Source organism: Euprymna scolopes, chromosome 8 (genome assembly GCF_053919585.1).
Source record: "Euprymna scolopes isolate OS-2025 chromosome 8, ASM5391958v1, whole genome shotgun sequence".
Classification (NCBI taxonomy): Eukaryota; Metazoa; Mollusca; class Cephalopoda; order Sepiida; family Sepiolidae; genus Euprymna; species Euprymna scolopes.
In genome coordinates, this window is record NC_136489.1 from 123396065 (window position 1) to 123421472 (window position 25408).

The following is a 25408-nucleotide window of genomic DNA, read 5'->3' on the forward strand; positions in this document are numbered from 1 at the left end:
GTCTTCGAGCTGAAACCTCATAGCAACTTCATTCCTCATTGCCAATATCCTGGCCAGTCGCTCACAAGAACCCACTCGCTGGCTGGAGAACCACATATTGTGCTAGAATTAAAAAGACTTATTAAAAACTTGGCAGAAAATAAACAAACTAAAACTGATGCAAGCTCACACACTGCCTTGCCCAAATCACCAGAACTGTTTACTGCAATTAAAAAGAAACTCCACTCTTTTTCCTTTTAGAAACATGGAAAAGAAATCATCTTCTATTGGTTGTTTTATATAAATAAAAATCTTTTGATTTTCGTAGTAATGTGCTTGCCATCCTCATCAGTGTCATCCAAAAGTCTGATGACGCATTGGTAATGGCCGAGTCAAACTCGTTAATTGAATGCTATAGCGATTCAACTATAAGTCCTAGGAAAGATTAACAAGATGTTGGTTTATGTTACACTTAAACTTCTGCATATCAGTACAGTCAGAGAAGCAGGTAGCAGGAAGGGAATTCCAAAGTCTAACTGCTTGAGGGAAGAAACTATTAGAGTAAAAAGCTTTCTGGCATTTAGGAACCTCAACAGTGAAGGGGTGTGATTTTGTTGCTAGGCAAGTTTATCGGAAATATGTACGTCGAGAGGGCATAGAAATCAACTTCTATTGACTAAAAGTTTTATATTTTGATTTTTTGCCATAATATTTTTCATCCTCATCAGTGGCATGCAGATGATGCTTTGGTAATTACTGGGTCAAACTTCTTAATGGAATGGTATAAAGATTCAAGTATAAGTCCTAGTATAAGGAAATATTATGAAAAAAAAGAGAAGGTTTGAATATGATTAGATGGTTTTCCTCACGAATTTGGATGTGTAGGAACATCGCCCGTCGCTCCTCCCTCTGCGTATCAACTCATTCTCATGTAATTAATCTTTTACAAATGTTCGAATTCAAAGATGTAGTTACAGAACAAAGCTGCATTCTTTTCCAATAAACCAAATCCTTCACCTTCCCTGCCTCATGGAGGTTACCATTGAGCCGCTACAGATGACCTCTAAATCAGTTCTCTCCATCTTTCTCTGTCCTCTACACGTTTGATCACTTCGCTCAGCTTCAATTCAATCCATTCTGTGATGTTGTTATGCAAAAAAAGTGTATGCTTTGTACTACTTAGATATTAAAGCAGTTCATTTGTCATTGTAGACCCATGGCGTAATGGATAAAGCACTTGCTAAAATTCAGTTGTAAATTAAACTATTCTGGAAATTGGTTCAATCCTCAGATATTATTTGCTTAGCTGATATTTAGAGATTCCTTCATATTCATCTACCCCGTGGCGGTTGCTGTTGGGGTGATACAGATGACCTGTCAATCAGTCCTCTCCATCTTTCCCTGTCCTCTGCACATTTGACCGCCTCGCTCAGCTTCAATCCTGTCCATTCTGCGATATTGTCTTCCCATCTCTTCTTCTGTCTTCCTCTCTTTCTCCCTCCTCTGACTGCTCCCTGGAGCACTTTCTTGGAAGCCTCTCTCCCCTTGTTATGTGGCCAAACCATTTAAGTTTGCGCCTCTTGGTTGTGGTGAGAAGATCTTCATAAAGATCAATGCTTGTCTTATTCTGTTTTTGGCTTCCTCATTGGAAATGTGGTCTTTGTACGCGATGCCAAGCAGTCTTCTGAAACATCTCATTTCTGAGGCCTGAACCCTCTTCTCTAATTCTCCTGTAAAAGTCCATGTTTCACAAGCATACAGGAAAACTGAGTGACAAGGGAACGCATGCGTTTTATTTTTTAGCTGAGCTTGATTGCCTTGTCCTTCCAAATGATGTTACAACTTTGCCAGTATTGCAGCTGTCATTGCAATTCTGGTTAATACTTCAGGTTTCGATCCTCATCTGAAATTATTGATCCAAGCTATTTGAAATTCTTAATAAAGCCGTATTCCTCTATGTTTGTTTGTTCATAGCACACGTCATCTTATTTTTGAGCTGAGCTTGATTGCTTTGTCCTTCTAAATGATGTTACAACTTCGCCAGTGTTGCAACTATGATTGCAATTCTGGCTAATACTTCAGATTTGGACCCCTCATCTGAAACTATTGCTCCAAAGTATTTGAAATTCTTCACGGTTTCAAGTTTTTCTCCGTTGGCAGTGATGTCAGTTTGGATTTCATTGTCACTATTTTAAATCAGAAACGCTTACTCCTTAATTGTAACGATGCAAGTATAAGTCCTAGTTATGATAAATATGAAGAAAAAGAAAGATAGTTTGAACATGATTGGATGCTTCCTCCTTCCTCTGATTCGAACGCATTAATCTTCTACAAATATTTTGATTAAAAAAAAAAGATAAATGCAAGAAATGAATGAATCAACATTTACAATAATGAGAGATCAAAATCGATTTACTTTTCAATAAACCATTTTATTTCAAACTGGGGGGGGGGGGCTTGTCTGATTATAAAATACGCTTAAATATATTTTAATTCATGCAGATTTCGTATTTATTATTACAGAGTCAATTCTCTATTGAATATTATATATGTACTAGAAGATTTCTCGGCGTTGCCTGGTATTAAACGTAACGTTAAATTCCTTTTTTTTCAAATGAAGTAAAAAAATAAACAACTGAGATATGTATATGCGAGTATCGTTTTTTTTTTTTAAACAGTTCACTTCTTGTAAGTAAAAAAAATTGATATATACTCGAGCTGAGATCGAAACCAAAACTACAAAATACCTGCACATTTAACATATGATTTTTCGGCAATCTAGACAAAATAACAGCTCTATTATTAAATATTTAGAGATTGATAAAGAATCAGAATCGGAATCGGTAATTGTATCAGAATCGATAATTTAATACGGAATTGGTAATTGTACCAGAATCGGGGGAAATATTGGAATAGTCCCATCGCTAATGTATAGTAGTACTGATTTCAAAAGTTTTTTGTTTTTTTTTTAATAAAAATGACTTCGGTTCTATCAGCTAGAATATATAATCGAAGATTATGTTTGTTTTTTTTAAGACATTTTTTTTTTCGTATTCTTTACGACCTGCCCCAGCGTGGTATAAACACCCCCAACCACCTACAGTTAAGAATGGCTTTCGGAATAACCCCATCCCGACCTCCCCATGTTAAGAACGGTTTTCGAGGTTGGGATGTGTTTATTCCGAAAGCTGGTCTTAACATGGGGAGGTTAGGATGTTTATAATACGCTGAGGCACGTCGTAAAAATGTACCTTTTTTTTTTTTTGAAAATGTTTTTTTAAGAACGTTTTTGAAAAACTTTTTTTTTCTTTTTTTTTAACGTTTTTCTTTTTTTTTTTTTGAAGACGGGATGTTACATATAATCGAATTCGAATTCGATTATATGTTTGATCCCTCCCAAAAACGAAGAAATAAACGACTAACATTTTGCATAAAAAATACACAAGATAAATTTTACTTATAAAATCCTTGAATAAAGCATATGTTTGCCTATAAAGTAATTCCCTATTAAGAACAAGGGAATATTTTTTATGCCCATTGAAAATGAAAAAAAAAATTGTCTCCTCTACTTTGCTCATAAAGATTTGATTTGCATACGGGATTATTCCCCCCCCCCCTTCTTTATTAATATTAGCTATTATTAAGATTAAGTTTCCCTTTTGTTGCTTATGAAAATAGATTTGTATACATAATTACTGGAGTGAGGTGGCCACACAAACGTTCACTTTTATTATATAGATCACTCTTTTTTGATGAAGTCTTTCGAAAATTAATCTTCCAAATGAGTTTATTGTATTGTGTTGGTATATCTTTTTTTTTTTACGATTGTTTGTTCTACGTATGTGTGTACGTATCGTATTAGGAATATATATTCTTTAATGAGTTTTGTCATCTGTCGATTTAAGTCTAGATATAAAATCAATTCACATTAATTACCATCTATAATTGGATCATAACCAATTAAGAGTTTCTCATTGAAAAGCATATATATATATATATATATATATATATATATATATATATATATATATATATATATATATATATATATATATACAATGGTTTTCCATTTTTCTTTGTGGCGTCGAGAGGTTCGAGGTCCCCTGATGAAGTCTCTTTGACTGAAACAGATGGCTATTTGTAGCGACCATATGTAACTGTTTACCCCAAATAATATATATATATATATATATATATATATATAAACTATCCACCGTATTTCGTCGTGTACGACTCATCAGAGTGGCTGAATCTAACGAGCAAACTGGTCAAAGGGAAAATTATTCCCAACTCGCATTTAGGTAAAAATACGCTTCCATATAAATAATTGAATTCATTCAATAAGTATCGCTAACAAAAACAAACAAACAACATCTATCTATATATATATATATATATATATATATATATATATATATATATATATATATATATATATATATGTGTGTGTGTGTGTGTGTGTATATACCTATCTCTCTCTCTCTCTTTCTCTCTCTCTCTCTCTCTCTCTCTCTATCTATATATATATATATATATATATATATAGGTAAAAAATATGCTTCCATATAAATAATTGAATTCATTCAATAAGTATCGCTAACAAAAACAAACAAACAACATCTATCTATCTATCTATCTATCTATCTATATATATATATATATATGTGTGTGTGTGTGTGTGTATATATACCTATCTCTCTCTCTCTCTCTCTCTATATATATATATATATATATATATATATATATATATATATATATATATATATATATATTGTGTATTTAGGCAGCATGTTTTCATTCAAACAAGTATTGTTGAATAGCACGGAGTGTTCTTGCTTAATGAACATTTTTTTGCAATTTTTCAAATTTTCAAATTGTTGTTTTTATTTCTCGATTAAATCTGTGCAAGAAAATTCCATAGTCGTCTTCGTCCATCTGTTTTTTTTTGGGGGGGGGGTTGTTTTGGTTGTTTTTTGCAAGTACTTTTGACTGAGTTTCAACAGTCGTCTTCAAGCAGTTTTGATTACTGTTTTGTTTAAAATCTGGATGCTTTTTTGATATGCTTCAGTTAAAATAATGAAATTATATTTAAATTTTTGAACTAGTGAAGCGTCTCGCGAGTAAAAAATATATACGTTTTTTTTTATGTGTTAAGAACGTAGCTAAAATAAATGTACAATATATATATATTAATTCTGAATAGATTTGATATAATGTTTCTGAATCTTGAAGATCAGGATTGATAATATACATTATTTGGATTGTTCAGACAACTGTTCTCATCTTGAGTGTCATTCGCACAACGTTTCGGCCGATTAAACTCCGACCTTTTTCGAGTGTATCTTTTCAATGACACTGACATTCACCAATAAGTGGCACTGTTAAGACGCACATGAAGAAGGTCGAACGTAACATCAGTCGAAATTTTGTATTTATCTCATTCCCACATGGGCGAAGATGTGACACAAGGGTCGGAAAGTGGGATTGTAGAGCCAGCGTCCCAGAAGAGGAGCACTCTGCCCTGCAAAAAGTGCCCTGGCAGCCCTGTTGGCATTTCCTTTTAAGGGGGCCTCAGGCGATTAGTAAACTAAACCTTTCTCCATGTTGAGAAGCCAAAGCCTGGAAGGGTGAGCCTCATAAAAATACACAGGACCAGCAGCATACCGCAATCAACAGGGAAAAAAATAACATTTCAGGAATGCCCTAGATCTTGTTGATTTGGAGGCCGAGGGAAAAATTCTTCGGCTGTTTGTGAAAATAATACTCAAGATGAGAACAGTCGACTGAACATTTCAAATAATATACAGCATCAATACATGTTTAAAAATTCACAAACATTTAAAAAATTTTGGTTTAAATGATTTGTGTCCATTTTTTTTTTTTTTTTTACATTTTCACCCCAAATAAGGCACACTGCCACTTTGATGTAGGGGGCTACTATCAGGAACATAACTTAAAGGAATACTATGTAGGGAGTTGAACAGCAAGATGTCTGTTCACAATACACTTGAACTTCTGCATGTCAGTAAAGTTTGGGAAGCAGGAACACGGAAGTCTAGCAGTTCTGGGGAAGAAACTATTGGAGTAAAACGCTTTCTTACATGTTGGGATCTCTACTGTGTAGGGGTGGGACTTTGCTGCTTGTCAGGTTTGTCGAGGGCATTTACGTCGAGGGGATACAAGGCCTTGTAGTTTGTCGGAGCATTCACCATTAATATAGTTAAATACTTAAAATACTTGTAGACCAGCAAGAGGGATGCAACAGTTCGTTGTTGGGACAAGATCACGCAAATTGATCAAGTATTTTTTATATAGGGAAAATTGTTTCTTTTAATGATTTTGAGCGATTTCAATATTAAATCGTACCTATTACAAGGCTGGTTTTGAGCTCGGTAGTTTGAATTGAGTTGTCTCCCTTCATTAAACATGGATCAAAACACAGCGTCTCGCTTCCTTATAAAATTTCATTTTCTTAGTTAAAAAAAAGAACTTGATCAATTTACGTGATTTTTGGAATATAGCATTTTCATTCTGTGACGGATATGAACATTATAAAGATTTTTTTGTATTTTTTTTTTCTTTGCGTCAAATTAACTCATCTACCAGACCATGACTGGTGGAACAAGAAATATCAGCACAAGTGCAGTTTAGCATACAAAGGCAATATATTTGTTTTTATTTTAGAAGAGTTCCATTCGAGACAAGAGTAAAAGAGTAATAAAAAATGCAAGAGAGCCATATGCCCAGTCTTTTAAATCCAAGGTAGCTGATCAGCGGCTTGGATCCCACCAGTTTTGGCAAATAACAAATAGGATCCTGAACAGAAATGTGCGTTCTATACCAACCATTATCAATGGACCAGAGGTCATCTCGTCAGCGTCAGACAAGGCCAAACTATTTGCAAAGAACTTTGCAGCTAATTCTACCCTATGCGACGAAGGCCATCAACTCCCCATATTTCCTCCTATAACACAGAACAAGCTGGGTAGCATACAAATATCCGTGCATGAGGTCGCCAAGCTAATAAAGAACCTAGATTCCAGTAAAGCAACTGGCCCTGATGGCATCCCAATTATAGTGTTAAAAAAGCTTCAAACAGAACTTGCTCCCATACTTACAAAACTATTTAAGCGCTGCCTTAAGGAGAAGTGCTTTCCGACTCCCTGGAAGACCTCTTCAGTTTGCCCTATATTTAAGAATTCAGGTGATAAGTCATCTCCCTCTCAATACAGACCTATAAGTCTCCTGTGTGTTATGAGTAAGTTGCTGGAATCCATATTAAATAGAGAAATAGTCAACCACCTCAGCAGGAATAACCTTCTTAGTGACACACAATATGGTTTCCGCTCTGCAAGATCTACCGCAGATGTGCTGACAGTTATATCCCACAGGATAAGTGAATCTCTTGACAAAGGCTTTCTTTCTAGGGCAATTGCTCTTGACATATCAAAGGCCTTTGACAAGGTATGGCATAAGGGTCTACTTCACAAGATTTCCAGCTACGGTATAACGGGAAATGTTTTCTCAATCATTAAATCATTTCTCTCCGATAGGCTCATAAGAGTAGTGGTCGATGGACAAAAATCGGAGGCCTGCAATATAAATGCTGGAGTCCCCCAGGGGTCAATCCTGGGCCCAACTCTCTTCCTGATCTACATCAATGACCTCCCTAAACACATACTTAAATCATTCGTTGACATCTATGCTGATGGCACAACCATCTACGGCAACACATCAAAAGCTGTAAATGACAAAGTTCTCTCTGATTCTCTCTCCTCTGATCTCGAGCGCATGGTTCAGTGGGGGAAGATGTGGCTGGTTACCTTTAATGCATCCAAAACCAAACTCCTATCCTTACATCATCAACGCTCTGATCCCCATCTGGCATCAATTGTGATGGATGGCTCTCGTCTGGGTGAGGCTCCGTGTTTTGACAAGCTTCTGGGTTTGACCTTTACTCCTGATCTGAAATGGAACACGTACATCAAGTCTGCTGCCAAGGTCGCTGGAAAGATGGTGGGATCCTTCTACCGCTCCAGAAGATATCTCACTACTGATGCAATTCTCTATCTATATAAAAGCCAAGTACGTCCAAGGATGGAATACTGTTGCCATATCTGGGCAGGAGCTGCTAAAAACAGCCTATCCTGCCTTGACAAAGTACAAAATAGACTTCGTGGCTTAGTGGGGGATGCCCTTTTCTCTACCCTGCAACCTCTCTCCCACAGAAGAGACGTTGCGAGCCTGTCCTTGTTTTATCGTTATTTCCATGGCAGGTGCTCGTCTGAACTCCAATCTCTGGTCCCCCCTCGCCAATCTTTCACGAGAAACACCCGTCTAGCTGAATCCACTATGAAAAATTTCCCCCACTCTATATCTGTGCCTAAATCAAAACGCGGATTCCATGAACAAAGCTTCTTTCTTAGAACTGCACGCCTGTGGAACTCTGTTCCGTCTGCCTGCTTCCCTCCGGACTACAATTTGGATGTCTTCAAGTCCAATGTTAACAAATTCCTAATGAACCGCCCCCTTAAGTAAACACTTCAGCAAATCTCCTCACTAACTTAATGTACTTGCAATAACCCTTATCCCTGAGTGGCTTCCTGGCCTTGATAAGTGATGATCACTTTGTTAGGAGAGTGCCATTCGAGTCAAGGGTAGATAATAACTGATTTTATTGAAGCTATTCAGTGAATTTATTGCTGTTATTGTGAAGTTAATGAAACTTTTTGATAAATCAAACGCGAAACAAAGCAAATACATAAAAAAACACACACACACACAAAATAAAACATTGAATTAAATTACAATTAAAACACATTTTGTTTAAATAGTATGTAAAAAAGTGTGATCTTTTTTTTTTTTTTTTTGAACGAACATATAGCAGACGGATTTGCAGCAAACACCAGCAGGAGCGAATTTTCGCGGCTGGAGATATTAAAATACGCTTCCTTCCTGGCATGTCCAATCAAAAGCAAGCTCTCAGTCACGTGACCGAGTTAATAAACTGTTAAACCGGCAACGCACACACACACACACACACTCTCTCTCTCTCTCTCTCTCTCTCTCTCTCTCTCTCTCTCTCTCTCTCTCTCTCTCTCTCTCTCTCTCTCTCTCAAGATCGTGACTGACAACAACTCCACGTGGAACGGACCTGTCGCCCCCAACCTTTCTTGAGACTCAACATGTCTACATCCGGCCTACAGGTTCGGGGTTCGGCTATCACGGAATACAAACAAGCCATCGTAGTTACCTCCACATCCCTACTGTCTAATCTTTAATCTACGTCTCTACACAAGAACACTTTCCACGACAAACCTGTTTCCTTATTCTTACTAACGAAGATGACCAATAAAGCTGTTTATTAAATGTTAGAATGCGTGTTATGCTTTTACCAAATAAAAGCAACGCGAAACTTCAACATTTTCGGAGAAATTCTTGGAACAAGTTTAAGATATTCTTGAATTGCCTCCCCTGTTTCTTGTACGGCTCTTCAAAATGAAAACAAAAAAAAATGTCCACAATGACTAAAATACACAAGTGCCAAACATTATTTTACACATATTACTAAACAGAAGAAAATGAAACTTTCAAATAATTCGTAACATAATTAGGTTTTGATAGAGTAAATAAAAAGAGTTAAAAAAAAAATATTTTATTTTGCAAACTAAAGAATATATAACAGTAAAATATGATAGTTTTCATAAAATATTTTTTTGCCTTGAATTTTAGTTTTAACCGACTTTTTAATCGTTTAACTGTTTTCAAAAGTTCAACATTTGTAGTTTTTAAAAAATCATTTGTATTGAAAATCTTCAATCGATACAATCAATTGAAATCGATTATTAAGTTCAATGCTTTCTTTGGTTTAACAAAAGCATTTGAAAAACTGACTTGAACTGAAATCAGAATAAATAAACAAAAACACTGTCCTTTCTCTCTCTGATCTTCCACCCTTCTTATTTATTTTAGCTTCTTTGTCCTCCTTCTGCCTTCTCAAAAACTGGAGAGATAGGCAGTTTTCATTTCAGACGACATGTGGGGTTGATCTAACTTTTATTTGCTTTCCAATGTATTAATTTCTAATGATTTTTTAATTTTATTTCTGTGGTTAAAACAATCAAATTCGATACACTGCTGCCAAAAACTTGCTACTCTAAATCTGGACGCGCTGCTTTCCAAAATGAACTCCAAATCTCGACACTCTACTGTCAAAACTCAGCTCCAAATCTACAGTTAAAACTCAACTCTAGAACACGACGCACTGATGACAACACTTGCTACTCTGACATCCAAATCCAAAATCAACACAGCCTCTGAAAAATTACGCTTTTTATATCCGACCGGAAGCATCTGTAGCAAAGGAAAGTACAGCAAACATAAGCAGGGGCGAATTCTCGCGGCTGGAGATTTTGAATACTCTTCTACCCTGGCTCGCCCAATCAGAAGCCAGCTCTCAGTCATATGATCGAGTTTATGAAGGTTAAATCGTCAGGACACACACTCTCTCTCTCTCTCTCTCTCTCTCTCTCTCTCTCTCTCTCTCTCTCTCTCTCTCTCTCTATCTCTCTCTCTCTCCAATCGTGCACTGACAACATCCCCACGTGAGAAGGACCTGTCGCCCCCAACTTCTCTCTTGAGGATCAATAGAACTCACCCGGCCTTCGAGCTTGGGGTTCAACTAAGACGTAAATACAAACAAACAAAAAAGCTAACATGGCTATCTCAACACACGGATTTCAATATGCTACACACTCGAGCACCCTTTCTCATCCAACAGTACTGTCTCTAATCTTTCGTAACGCACATTTCGACTACTACTCGAAGCCATCAACACACATGAACCGTTTTCTCTTTCAACAGGCCTGTATAGTCATCAACATCTCCACACAGAAACTCTTTCCACGACTAAACCTTTCGCTATACAACTTACTAACGAAGATAATCAATAAAGCTGTTATTAAAACGTAGAGGGAGAAATCCTTGTCGTCATTATTACACATCTCATTTGCATGCGAGGCGACAATATCACAAGCATATAAAGAGAAAAGACTGCCATATTTTCTTGTCTTTTTTACTTCGTTATTTTTATTTATTTATTTTTATTTATTTATTTTTATTTATTTATTTTTTCAGACCATATTTTCAATAATACAATTAGGGACTGAATTATCGCGAGTTGACACTAAGGTGCGAATCATTTATGATGGCTTTCAGAATAATAATAATAATAATAATAATGATAATAAAAGAACACCAACCGTTTACTTTGCTTTTTTTAAAAAACTTCTTCCTTTGGTTGTTGGAAGGTAAGGGTAGAAGAAGCTAGATATTAAAAAAATAAAATAAAATAACGCCAGGCTTTTAAACATCAAAGACGTTAACGGAAATGAAATGGTTAAACATATGAAATTAGAAGAGAGCAATTATCGCTCATATTGACATTTTAAAAGATTTTGCCCCGAAAACTGACTACTTGACTTTTCAAAATAAAAATAAAACCTCTCAAACAGAAAATTCAAATAATTTGGGTGATGGAAGGGAGATAATCCCCTGTCGATCCTTTTTAGAATTGCCTCCCCTTCGTCAACCAAAGTTTACACATTTACGAAACCACAGTCATAAAACAAAGATTAACTCCAAGAATACGAAAATATCTATCTAGCTAGTAACTTTTCTATCTTTTCCAAACAACAATCAACATGGTTGAGGACGGTCGAAGGCCAATCCGACTGAAACATTGCACAAATAACACTCAAGATGAAAACAATAGTCCAATCAATACAAGTAATATAAACAATCAGCCCTCATCTAAAAAATTCAGAACTTTAAGAAAAAAAAAATTAATAATATATAATCGATATAGAAAGTAGAAAGAAACAATAATGTATAATCAATATTCAATAAAACAATGATTATGTATAATAATGTTTAATCGATATAGAAAGTAGAAAGAAGAAAAAAGAAAGAAATTATGGAAATAGATTTGCATTTCCCAGGCAGACATTTGTGAGACGAGACGAATGTATGTATATAATTTTAGGGCGGTGCCCGGAAAACTCGTCCACGGACCCCCCCCCCTTTTTTGCTCGGTAGGAAAACTGGTTCCTTATTGAATAAATATCGATTGAAAACACATTTTATGACCGTTCTTGAAGAAAAAATTGTCTTTAAAAGAGAATACACATTTCATAATATTTTTAAAAATTATTTTTATTTCTTGTTTTTAAAAAGATAACCTTGATCACAGAGTCAAGAGATACGAAAAACGAAACCATATATTTATTTAAAAAAATAACTTAGTTTTAATACTTTTTGTGTTATTGCGACACAAAAATAAAAGAAAGAAAACGCGTATTATCAAAGAAAGTAATTATTTTATTTAGAAGAATTAATTTAGTTTAAACAATTCGTTATTACGAAACAATAAAAAAAGAAAACACGGTACTTATGTATTTTTGGTACCGCGCTGAAATAATAACGTTATTATTTCGAAAGCCATTCTTAACATAGGGAGGGTAGGGTATCGTTTAAAAGTCACTACGGGGGCACTTGTGCAGTATGCAGACGGCGACTATTGTTAGGGGGGCGATAACTCCAATTTCTTCTTGATCAAATAACGGGGCAAATAAGTAACAAACAAGATATTTTCCGAACAGAAAAATATTTAAAACCCAAACATTTATTGTATAAAAATGTATCAATGTATAATTGTAAAACATTTATTGTATAAAAATGTATCAATATATAATTGTAAAAACATTTATTGCATCAAAATGTATCAATATATAATTGTAAAACATTTATTGTATCAAAATGTATCAATATATAATTATAAAAACATTTATTGTATAAAAATGTATCAATATATAATTGTAAAAACATTTATTGTATCAAAATGTATCAATATATAATTATAAAAACATTTATTGTATCAAAATGTATCAATATATAATTATAAAAACATTTATTGTATCAAAATGTATCAATATATAATTGTAAAAACATTTATTTAAAAGTAAACGTATTTTTTTAATGATTGCTTCCTCAAAGCATTTTCTTTCACTTTCTTCGTGTATATCTCAGACTTTATCTTTAATCGCGCGTGTATTTATTTTATTTGTTTTTTTTTTAATTTTTTTTTTCTTCGGATAAATTAGATTAATACTTTTATTTCGTGCTTGTTTTTATTTTATTTTTATTTAATTTAATTTAATTTTTTTTATTATTTTCTCCACTAAATATTATATTTTTGTTAAATTATTTTTTCGTACATATTCAAATAATGCCTTTGCGCCCTGTAGGGGACTAGGTTATATAAATCCTAATCCCGTTACATAAGAAAAATAATGAAACGAATGGAATTGAAGGAAACAAAAACTCAATTGCTGGAATAGATAAAAGAGTCGTTTATTTACTGTTGAAAGAATGAATGTTTTAGATATAACACGTGTTCATGTCCGCGCGGGTGTAACCATCGTTTGTTGCGGGACTGGTGGTGTAGAAAGAAAAGGAAATGTGTGTTCATCTCACTATCGTTTGTTCGCACGTGGGAAGAGAAGTGAGTAATATAGTAGAAATGAGAATGATAGTCCAGTGTGTAGACAAAGAGAAAGGATAGAGGGTTGACATCAGTTAAAATGTGCGCCATGTTAGCCGTCAGACGGTGGTGTTCTCTGGCACATGTAGTAGATAGAGAGAGAAAGAGTGAGAATGTCAATCCAGATTATGGAGATAGAAAGCGTATAAAGAGTACGTACTGTCTGTTGGCTTTTTGTCCCACATAGTAGCAAGTGGTGTGAGGCACGCGCGTGCGCGCGCCTGCCGAAAAGGCACGCTGTCGGTCTATAGACCGCCCAGCTAGGAAGCTGGTCTGAAAAGGGCTGGAAACAACTTGTCTCTTGCTTTTATACATGTTTCCGGTGGTCATTTGCGCATGTGTGGATTTCCTTTGAAAAGGAAGTGACGTTGTCCTTGTGTGCGTACGTGTGCACGTGTGTGAGTATACACGTGAATGTGAGTGTATGTACGCGAACGTGAATATATGTACGTGTGTGGACGTGGGTGCGTATGTTTGTGTGCGCGTATGTATATGACAAGTAATATAGCTTGAGATGTGAACACGGGTTTTTGTGTGAGACTAGAAAGGGCTCGCGCACCCCCCCCCCCCACACACACCTTTTTGGTCTCAAATAATACCTTCAACAAGTTTTCGCGATTAAATAAGCCAAAGAAAACCTTTTGTGCATGCGTTTTGAAGGAACAATCATTAAATAAAAGCACCAGAGCCCACGTTCCCCGTGAAGTACCAAATTTTCTAAATAAAATATTTGTTTTATTATTTGATAATACAAGAAGTGTTTTCTTTTTTCTTTTTTTTCTTTTTTTTTTTGTTTCGTAATAACACAGAAAATGTTAAAAACTATAGTATTTTTTTTTTTAGAAATATATGGTTTCGTTTTTCGTGTCTTCCGTTCGGTTTCGTTACAGAATCCACCGTATCTACTTCCGGTAGCTTGATTTTTTTTTTCCAAGCAGTGATCTTGGACATTACCTAAAAATATACAAATTTATTTTCTGGAGGAGGGGCTCGTTTTAAAACTATATCTACCTCAGTATTTTCTTTAATTTTCTATTTTTGAGTGATTATCGAGACTCCTAAGACGTGATTATTTCATGTCGGACATTTTTTGTACAAAAAGTAACACTTTACATTACTTTTTTTTTTAACTAAATAAACTCTTTAAAATAAGTTGAACCACCAAAATCTTTCAAAGCTAGGTAGAAAACGAAAACTTAGAAAAATCAATTTATTTTTTTAAAACAGCAGTAAACAAGTAAAAATATTTAAAAAAAAAAAATATGGGATGTGCATTCTTTTTTAAAGACAATATCTCCTTCAAAACCGATCAAAAAATATGTTGTCAATCGATATATTTATTCAATAAGGGGCCAGTTTTACTACCATGCAAAAAAGGGGGAGTTTTCTGGGGACGAGTTTTCCGGGGATGAGTTTTCCGGGGATGAGTTTTCCGGGGACGAGTTTTCCTAAATTCGTTAGGGCATAAATCATCCGAAACAAATAAATAAAAAGAAAATCACTACCAAAATAATGTAAAATAAACTTTTATTTATTTTCATTAAAAGAAAAGAAATTACTTTTTAGTGTGCGCAAAGGTGGCAGTCTGTATGAAAGAAGGAAAGGGAGAAAGAAGGTGAAGACTTGAGAACGTGAGAGAGAGAGAGAGAGAGAGAGAGTCCGACTACGTATTGTGGCGAAGTGAGAGAAAGAGAGAGTCAAGCAATGTTCTTTGACGTACGAGAAAAGCTATCATCTCAGCTACTGAATTCGCTCGGCGAGCATTCGACTTGCGACTTGTCTTTCTGCTGGTGTCTGATGTCCCTCTCTGACGAGAAAAGTTCTTGCCTTTTATATTTCTGTAGAGGCTCCCAGAGACTTGCAAAAAATAAGTTGTTTTTTGTTAATCGAGCCCTCATTGGTCAAGAATACATATTTTTGGACGTAAAAACGTGCTTTCAACAACATCGGCCATTTCTCAAGCGTTCTGCTTTTTGACCCAAGAGGTTTGGTGTGGGCGAATGCTGTAATTCCCGCGCAAATGGATTTATAAATTTTAATGTGTGCGTTCCCCGTGAAGTACCAAATTTTCTAAATAAAATATTTGTTTTATTATTTGATAATACAAGAAGTGTTTTCTTTTTTTTTTTTCTTTTTTTTTTTTTTTTTTTTTTGTTTCGTAATAACACAGAAAATGTTAAAAACTATAGTATTTTTTTTTTTTTAGAAATATATGGTTTCGTTTTTCGTGTCTTCCGTTCGGTTTCGTTACAGAATCCACCGTATCTACTTCCGGTAGCTTGATTTTTTTTTCCGAGCAGTGATCTTAGAAAAACTAAAATAAGAAACAGCACAATAGTTACAAATAAATACACATTGCTCTTTATTATAGGGCAAATTTCTAATTACTTAATTTCCATTGCTTATGAATACTGGTTAGAAAAAAAGTATAAATTTACTAATTTTTAAAATTCTCCGAGATTTTACTCTGAAAACTTTTCTATTTAAATGGCATTTATGTGATTTAACTTTAGAAAGAAAAAAGAAAAAAGAGGAAATACGAAAGAAAGAACCATTTTAAATTGGAATTAAAAACAAAAAGAGGGAAGGAAAGAAAGAAAACAGAAAAAAGGGTGAAAACGAAAAAGAAAAATCACTTTTTTTAACTTCTCTACCCCAAAAGAATGGTGGGAGAGGTAGGCAGAAAAGAGGGTTAGCAACAAAATCCAGTGCTTTTATTATTTACTTAAATTCTCGTTTCCACCCCCACCCCCGGCTCGTTTTTTTTTTTTCAAGTTCTTTGCCTCTGTCCATAGAACTGGAATGGGAATGGTAATGACAACAGCAACTTTCTCTGTTAACGTCGCTTGTACATATTTAAACAAAAAAAAATACACACAAAAAAATACAATAAATGAATGGAAAAATACACTATATGAATGGAAGTGTTCAGAAGCAGCAGCAGCGGCAGTAAAAATATTCTACCTACGTGTCGACTCTTGATTGGACAAAATCTCCAACTAGTAGTTTTCTTTCCAGCCAATCAGAAAATTTCCGTGCGTATTATAAAAACACTAAACCCATAGTTTTTCATTCTCGTTTGTGTTCTTCGATCAAAAACTATACAAGTGTAAATCACAATTCAACCTAGCCTATTTGGAGGACTGAGGGTCTCGCCAAACGAACAAGACACTCGTGGCGTGGTCCCTGGCCTTGGTAGCGGTCATTTTGGACAACGATGGGATCTTTGGGTATTTCCAAGAACCACGACGACAATTCATATAAATTGTTCATAAACGTTATTTTATCGCAAAGGAAGATAATGAAGGATATACAGGGTGGGCCAAAATAAGGGTCCTATCTTTAAATATAATCATATATATATATATATATATATATATATATATATATATATATATATATATATATAGGACCCTTATTTTGGCCCACCCTGTATATATATTAGACACCGCCAAAAATGGCCGAAAAATCAAGTTGTTGTTTTTTAAAACGAAATTACATTTATTAAAATCCATTATTTCTGAGTAACTTTTTTTCCCCAGAAAGATAAAATCCTGAATTTTATCATATAGAAAACAGAATAATGTAAAACTTTTTCTACTATTTTTAATTAAATTTTAAATGTTAAATTTTCCCAAAAAGTTAACAATTGACATTTTTTGTCTTGCACAAAAAACGTACATAAATATTTAAAAAAAAAAAAAAAGAAAAGGTTTTTGAAATAATTAATTTATTTATTTGTTGTCTAACTAAGATTTAGGATGATTTTATATGAGAATATGCAAAAATATTATAATATAAGTACCTGGATTTCAAATAATTCCACTTATTCATATAGACAACCAGTTACTTCGCGTCGATCTAGACAATGTTTACGTTTGTACTTGATAAAAAGCAAACTATGGAAGACCAAACAGGTAAAAAAAAACTTATTTTTCAGTGACGAAAATTTCAATGTATTATTAACGCTGAGGCTGGCCAGTACCAGATGGGTGACCATTTGTATGAGTTTGGTTTTTAATGTGTATGTGTGTGGAGGTCAGGCTACCCAAAATGGGGGGGGGGGCAATTTAAAGCAGAATAAAAAAAAATTATTTCAGCGTGTTTGGTCCACCGTAGTCGAAAGGCGGCAAACGTTTTCAAACGGGATCGAAAACATGATGCTATTTTTAACACAAAGGGCACAATATTTATCGAATTTTTTTTTTGTATCGATTCTTCAAAGCATGCCCTGTTTAATAATGGTCATGCATTATTCGGCTCGCTAAAAAAAATATTGTTAATTTATTTATCAAAAATTTTAAAATGGCTTTTTTCGTATAAATATTAAAAAAAAAATTTTTTTTTGTTTTGCTTAACTTAAATTAATTATTTTACTTAACATATTCACCGAATTTCACACTTCAAAACTCAAGAGCAGGATAATTAAACACAATCGAAGTTCTGATATTTAGACGTCAAAATAAGGTATGCAAACAATTTTTTTTTATCTATAATCCTGTCCCTTACAACAACACAATATGTTTTGTTCAGTTTCAGATGATTATTTTAAGCATATTTGGAACCCCCTCAAAACAAGGGGGGTTTTGTAAGCAATATATATATATATATATATATATATATATATATATATATATATCGTTTATGAAAAATAAGAACACTGTTATAAAGTTCATTCTTCTCTTAATAATCGCTGAAAATTTCGTATTGATTGAATAATTACCTGATTTTTGATAGATTTTTAAAAAGACGGTCCGTCAAAAAGTACTTACCTGCCCCTCCCTCAGTTTTGGCGGTGCCTAATATATATATATATATATATATATATATATATATATATATATATATATATATATATATATATATGAACCTGTACAATTCACACCCTGTCCTTGTATTTTTTTTTCTTTTTCAACGGATTGTGTCCCTCTTATATAAAGGATATTTCATTTAATCTAAGGGCAATTATTATTATCCATTGTATTCCGTAGTGTTTTTACTGGTCGCCATGTTTGTTTTCGCACGCGTGCATTCAGTTTTTTGCGCGTTTATACATTAATCCTGTATACTCACTTGCACTTCTATACATTAATTCTGTATACTCACTATTCCATAGCTAGCTATAACATATACTGACCCAACGGGTCACGGGTAGTCTAGTATTAAAATAGAAATCGATGAAACATTGCAAATGAAAACTAAATTGCTTTTGGAAGTGAAGTGGAGAGTGTATCCCAACGAAGCTGAGAAAGAAAGAGGGTAGCTATTTGAAGCGGTTTTGGTTGTTCGTTCGAATTTCATCTTGATTTCATTACAAATTTTTACAGACTACTAAACATAGCACCAGCATATATATATATATATATATATATATATATATATATATATATATATATATACACTGTTAATCAAGCATGAAATTCATGATGTTGAATTATGCATATAAGGAAGAAAGAGAGTAACTATCAAATCACTCGGCCGCCGATGTTTAGTTTTTTTTAGTAAAAGATTGTTAATCTGCAAAGAACAGTAACAGAGAAACAAGAAATGAACGTTTGTTTTAAAGTGACGGATTACTTATAGTTTGTCTCGCTATACCTAGCTACAACATGCATACAACCCCATCTGAGGATGGCACTTTTTACACGTCCTTGCTGCTTAAAGTGTTACCAGTAAAAGACAGAAATATCTCTCTTTCTAGAAGTCACATGAATTTGTTAACTTCTGTTTTGGGGTTACCTATGATCCCTAGGTGTTGTCATTCAAACAGAGAAACAAAAAATATTTTACAGTAATGGGATACTTGCGTGCACAAGCAAGAGTGTGTGTGTGTGTGTGTGTGTGTGTGTGTGTGTGTGTGTGTGTGTGTGTGTGTGTGTTAGAGAGAGAGAGAGAGAGAAAGAGAGAGAGAGAGAAAGACCGATAAAGAGAGAAAGATAGCTTGATAGCTTATCGTGTTACAGCTAACTGCAGTGTACTCGTTTGCCCTCTCATTATGGACAGTGCCTTAGGTGTATTCCCTTTGCTTGAAGTGTCACCAGGAAGAGAGGAATCCATCGCAACTCCAAAAATCACGTGATTTCGCTGACTTCTATTTTACCGAGATCTCGTTTAACCTCTAGGTGGCATTCAAACGTTTTAAGTTTTAATTCAAATAACGCCGTTTGTTATGTCACACAAATCCGATTCCCTATGTAACAGACAAGATTACAAGATTGGATCGAACCAACAATTTTTTTTTAATCCACACATCTCTATCTCTACTATTATGTAAAAGGAACTTTGTGTGTGTGTGAGTTTGTTCCCTATAGACTTCTAAACATGTGGGCCAACTATTTTGAAATTTCACAAAAATGTACTCTATGTATTTGGCAGTGTTCTTAGATAGGTTTTGTATTGAAATGTCTTCAATAAGTATCGATAACTGAAAAATAATCCGATGAAAGAAGGAACAGGCGATTTTGACTAAAGTTAACACCTTATACAGCCTAACATCACAAGATCATGTAAGAAGTTTTCTTACTGCACAAGCAGAAAGGCCCGACATATAAAATCAACAACACGTTCTTTTGATATGGCGGAGGCTTGTTCGAAATTAAAGTTTAGAGCACAACTGCACAATGATACTTGATTTTTTTCATTTTAAACTTTAATTCAAGCCATTATAACCGCACAAGTAGAAAGGCTCAGCATATAAAATCAACAGTAGGTTCTTTGATGTGACAGAGACACGTTAGATATAAATGTTTCTGTTTGGAGCACAACTGAACCATAATACTTGACTTTTGCATTTTAAATGTCAATTCAAGCAATTATCACTGCACATATATCACAATATATATATAGAAAGAGGTTTGTGTTTACTATAATCTTTTTACGCACATTGCCCAGCATATAAAATCAACAGTAGGTTCTTTCATATGACAGGGGCTTGTTCGAAAATAATGTTTCTGTTCAGAGCACAATTACAACATGAAACTTGACTTTTGCATTTTAAACATTAATTCAAGCCATTATGTATAAAAAATAATTTTGTAAAATCAACAGTTGCTCTCTACAGTACAATGTAGACTACAATACATTGTGGGTTAAATTACTGCGGGGAGGCATGTATACATTCCTACCGGTGCAGTGCGATCACTCCCCAACTAGAGCAGGCAATCAGTCAATTTGATTGAAAAATGGGCTATTTAATCGATTTTGATGACGATGAAAAATATGGGAGGGTGAAACATTTGTTGAATCCTTTAATCCCGAGCAATGTCGGGTATCCTTGCTAGTCAATGGATGTAAACAGTTTTCAAAACTGTCTATTAATAAATACTTTTGCTTTATTATAAAAAAAAAAAGCTAGTTTATCTTCTTATTTCTATTTACTTGTTTCTCCACAAGGGCAAAGTTATACATTAGGTGCATCTCATAATAAGGCGTGGAAAATCCAGCTCCCTCAAAAGGGGTACTCTGGACTGGTACAAAAATAAAAATTGCATCAATCTAAAAAGATTCCTCTTTCACCGACCGAGGACAGAATAAACCAAGTGTAGTATCAGAACAGATGCCACACTTTGTTCCAGACCAAAAGGCCAATAAATTCCTCCATTTTTGTTAATAAATATAATTATCCTAAAACTTCAAAAATTTTCACATTGAAAAAAAAAAAAATGGTTTCTCAGTGAATTACTGTCAGATAATTATCATCTATCAAATTATTAACAAAGCAACGTGTAGTATCTGTTCGGACGCACATTAAAAACTGACCTTGTGTCTGACTGTCTCATAGGAAGAAAAGTAAATAGGTACTACAAAATTATTTTCATCTATCGAATTAATACACTTTAAGAATATAACGTCAAATTTTAAACAAGAAATATAAAGGTCATTCCATTTCACCGAATAGCCATTGTAGAAAGAGAAAGCCTAATATATATATATATATATATATATATATATATATATATATATATATGCGACTTTTGTGTGTGTGCGTGTGAGTGAGTGAGTGAGTTCCTTACAGACTCCGAAACGGCTAAACGGATTTTCTTTAAAATTTACAAAACTTTAGTGTATAAGTCTTAGAGTGATCTTAGTTAAGGTTTGTCTCAGAATACCCCCGATAATTAGCGATAATCGATAATCGAAACCCTTATTTTAATTTATCTATAATCGGTAAAGCCATTTTTTCCATGTCGTCGCTTAGCAACAATGACAGAACAGCGGGCCGTGAAAATTCTACTGTGGTTGATAGCGTGTTTTTTTTTTTTGTTTTTTGTTTTTTTGTATAACATGGTCTGTAGGTTCAAACTCCGGACGTAAATTTTTTTTTTTTATTAACTGCAAGAATTTCATAAGACTTGAAAATTTACGTGTTTCTTTTTTTTTCTTTTCTTTTTTTTTTTTGCATGACGTGGTCTGTAGCTCAAACTCAAAAATTTCTTAATGTTTTTTGTTTTCTTTTTTTCGTTAACGGCAAACAACTTTATATAAAATACTTTTATAAAAGAAATGGTAGATTCTCTAGAGTGAAATGTAGAATAACATATATTTTGAAGTAAGATACTGCAGAGAGGCATGTGAAGATTCCTCCCGAGCGATTTCACGGATTTCGATGACAATAAAAATATAGGAGTGTGAAATATTCGTTGATCATCATTCAATCCCGGGCAACGTCGCGTCTCCCAGCTAGTGCATATATATATATATATATATATATATTAGCAGACCGCCCAGCATTACCTGGTCATAAAATACGCTTAAATATGATATTTTGTATTTATTATTATATTATATTGGACCCAATACATAGTAAGGATTTAAAAAGTTAAAAAAAAAAAATGACTCGTGTGCCACCACCGAGAACCGAAATTAAAACGTTTAGCTTACGATTTACTTTTTCCTTTGACGTTAATGCCTGAGCTATGAAGACATGTTTGCATATTTGCTGCAAAACTAAAAATTAAAACATGAACGAATAGCTACGCATCATAATGCCGTTGTTCGACCTTCACCCGCAAATTCCATTCTTTTTAAATTTTCACACGTTTGCACCGATTTTCCCTGGCTAAAACCCAAATATAAAATTTCGCATGGGTTCGAATACCCTATATATTAAGTTTTATGTCTGTAGACCAAAAACTGACAGAAGAGTTTGGTAGGCAACGTTTTTCAAACAAATATATATACGCATACATAAATATATATAGAAAGAGGTTTGTGTTTACTATAATCTTTTTACGCAAATATTACGCAGGTATAAATCATGTAGTATATCTGCATGAATATGATTACACGTAACAGTTAACTAAAGATGACCATCCCATGAGAAAACCGGAAAAAAAAAACTAATAGATAATTAATTAAAATGAATGTTTAAAAGAATATGCAAATTAGCTATATTTTTTGCAGCTGAATGCAATTCGACAACGCATATATAACAAAGTTGAATTTTCTTTTAAAATAAAAAAGGAAAAAGGATTTTAATAGACAAAAAAATTATAGGAGTACAGATATATATATATATATATATATATATATATATATATATATATATATATATATATATATATAACATAATTTTTTGAAGTTTTTAAAAAATGTTTAAAATTTTAAAGAAATTTAAAATATTTTTATAAATTTTAAAGAGTTTTCTTAGTATTCAATTCTCTTATATATCTTTTGCATATTTTTTTTTTTTACAAGGTTGTCACCACTTATCAAAGCCCAGAGGCCACTCGAGGATAAGGGTTAATAGGTATACATTAGTCATTGTGATTTTAGCATAGTAAACAGTGGGAATTTTGAAACTTGGATTACTTAGGGGGACGATTCAATTAGAACTTGTTCACATTGGACTTTTTCTTTTATTTTTTTTCATAGGTATCAACTCATTATCAAGGCCAAGAGGCCACTCAAGGACAAGGGCCAAAGAGTGTACAGTAGAAATTGGACAATATAATAATCATTAGTAATGAAAATTTGTTAAATTTGATAACTTATATGGAACGGCTCATCAAGAACTTATTTACGTTAGACTTGAAGACAACCATATTGTAGTCAGCCGGAAAGCAGGAAAACGGAAGACAATTCCACAGGCGTGCAGTTCTAATAAAAAAGCTTTGTTCATGGAATCTACGTTTAGGTTTAGGCACAGATAAAGAGTGTGGGGAATTATTGATAGTGTTTACAGCTAGACGAGTGTTTCTTGTGAAAGTTTTGCGAGGGGGGACCATAGATTGAAGCTCAGTCGAACACTTTCCATGAAAATAACGATACATCAGAGAAAACTCGCAACATCTCTTCTGTGAGATAGAGGTTGCAAGGAAGAGAAAAGGACATCTCCTACGAGGCTACGAAGTCTATTTTGAACTCTATCAAGGCAGGCCAAGTCCTTTCTAGCAGCTCCTGCCCAGATGTGGCAACAGTATTCCATCCTTGGACGTACCTGGCTCTTATATAGATAGAGAATTGCATCAGCAGTGAGATATCTACTGGATCGATAGAAAGATCCCACCATTTTTCCAGCGGCCTTGGCAACAGATTTGATGTACGTGTTTTCTTTTAGCATTTACTATTTTATATATATATATATATATATATATATATATATATATATATATATATATATATATATATATATAGTCATCCATACACAGTACTGTTTCTTTAGTTCAACGCTCTTGTATGATCGTCAACTTTCTAGCAAGTGCTAAATCTGCGTCGCGATATGTTCAATTTAGTAGGTTAACCAGAAATTTTAACTGCATTTTTTATTTGATTTTAAAAAGATACTAAAGCAATATAATTTAATTTTAACTTAAATAATTGTTATATAGTAGACGAGGATCATTAGCTGCTTACCATATAGCTGTTTCGAGATATATATATATATATATAGGATGACCCAAAAGAAACGGGCCCAAATCTAATCTAATTAGGCCTCGTTTCTTAGTGTTTTGTTCGAATGAAATGAAACTTTGGTCATAACTAGTTTATTATATTCAAAACATCACATCAAAACACAAGAGTCTTTGACCTTTTTTTCTCCGTTCTACAGCATATGTTCTAGATGGCCTTCATTTAGCCTTTGTTTTTTTTTTTTTTTTTTTGGTCAACCTGTGTGTGTGTGTATATATATATATATATATATATATATATATATATATATATATATATATATATATATATATATATATATATATATATATATATATTAGTCTTCTACTAATAAATATTTTTATCTTCTCTAATATAGTTAGTTGAATATGAGAGAGCAAAAGAAAGAAAGAGAGAGAAAGGGGGAGGGCGAAGTATTTGTTCAACTTATTAATATCTATTCATATACGCTTCTTAAAAAGTAAAAAAAAAAAAAAAATAAATAAATAAATAAACAAACAAAAAGAGGAATGTATGCACCCGCAGAGAACGAGGTCAGATGTTATAATAATATTCATTTGGTTAGTCATGAGAATATAAATGATGAATTAATGATTACGGTCCTACGCCAGAATACATATGAATAATGACATAGAAAAATACACACTAAGTGCCTTCTGTATTATTTTCTCTTCTCTTCATTTGCAAACGTTTTCCTCAGTTCTATCTCATTGAAAATAATTCTTGTTTATCCCCACAAATGTAACAAAACTATTTGAAGCCTTCAAAACATCCAATTTATCAAAAAAAAAGAATTATATCTATTCCCCATCATGCCGTTTGAATCCAAAGATTCGAATGTTGGCATTGGTTTCTCCGATATTTTCATAGTCAAAATCCTTTCTAGAAAGATGTTGAATATTTACGAGAGGGAGACCACAGGAAGGTCGCAAGCATTTA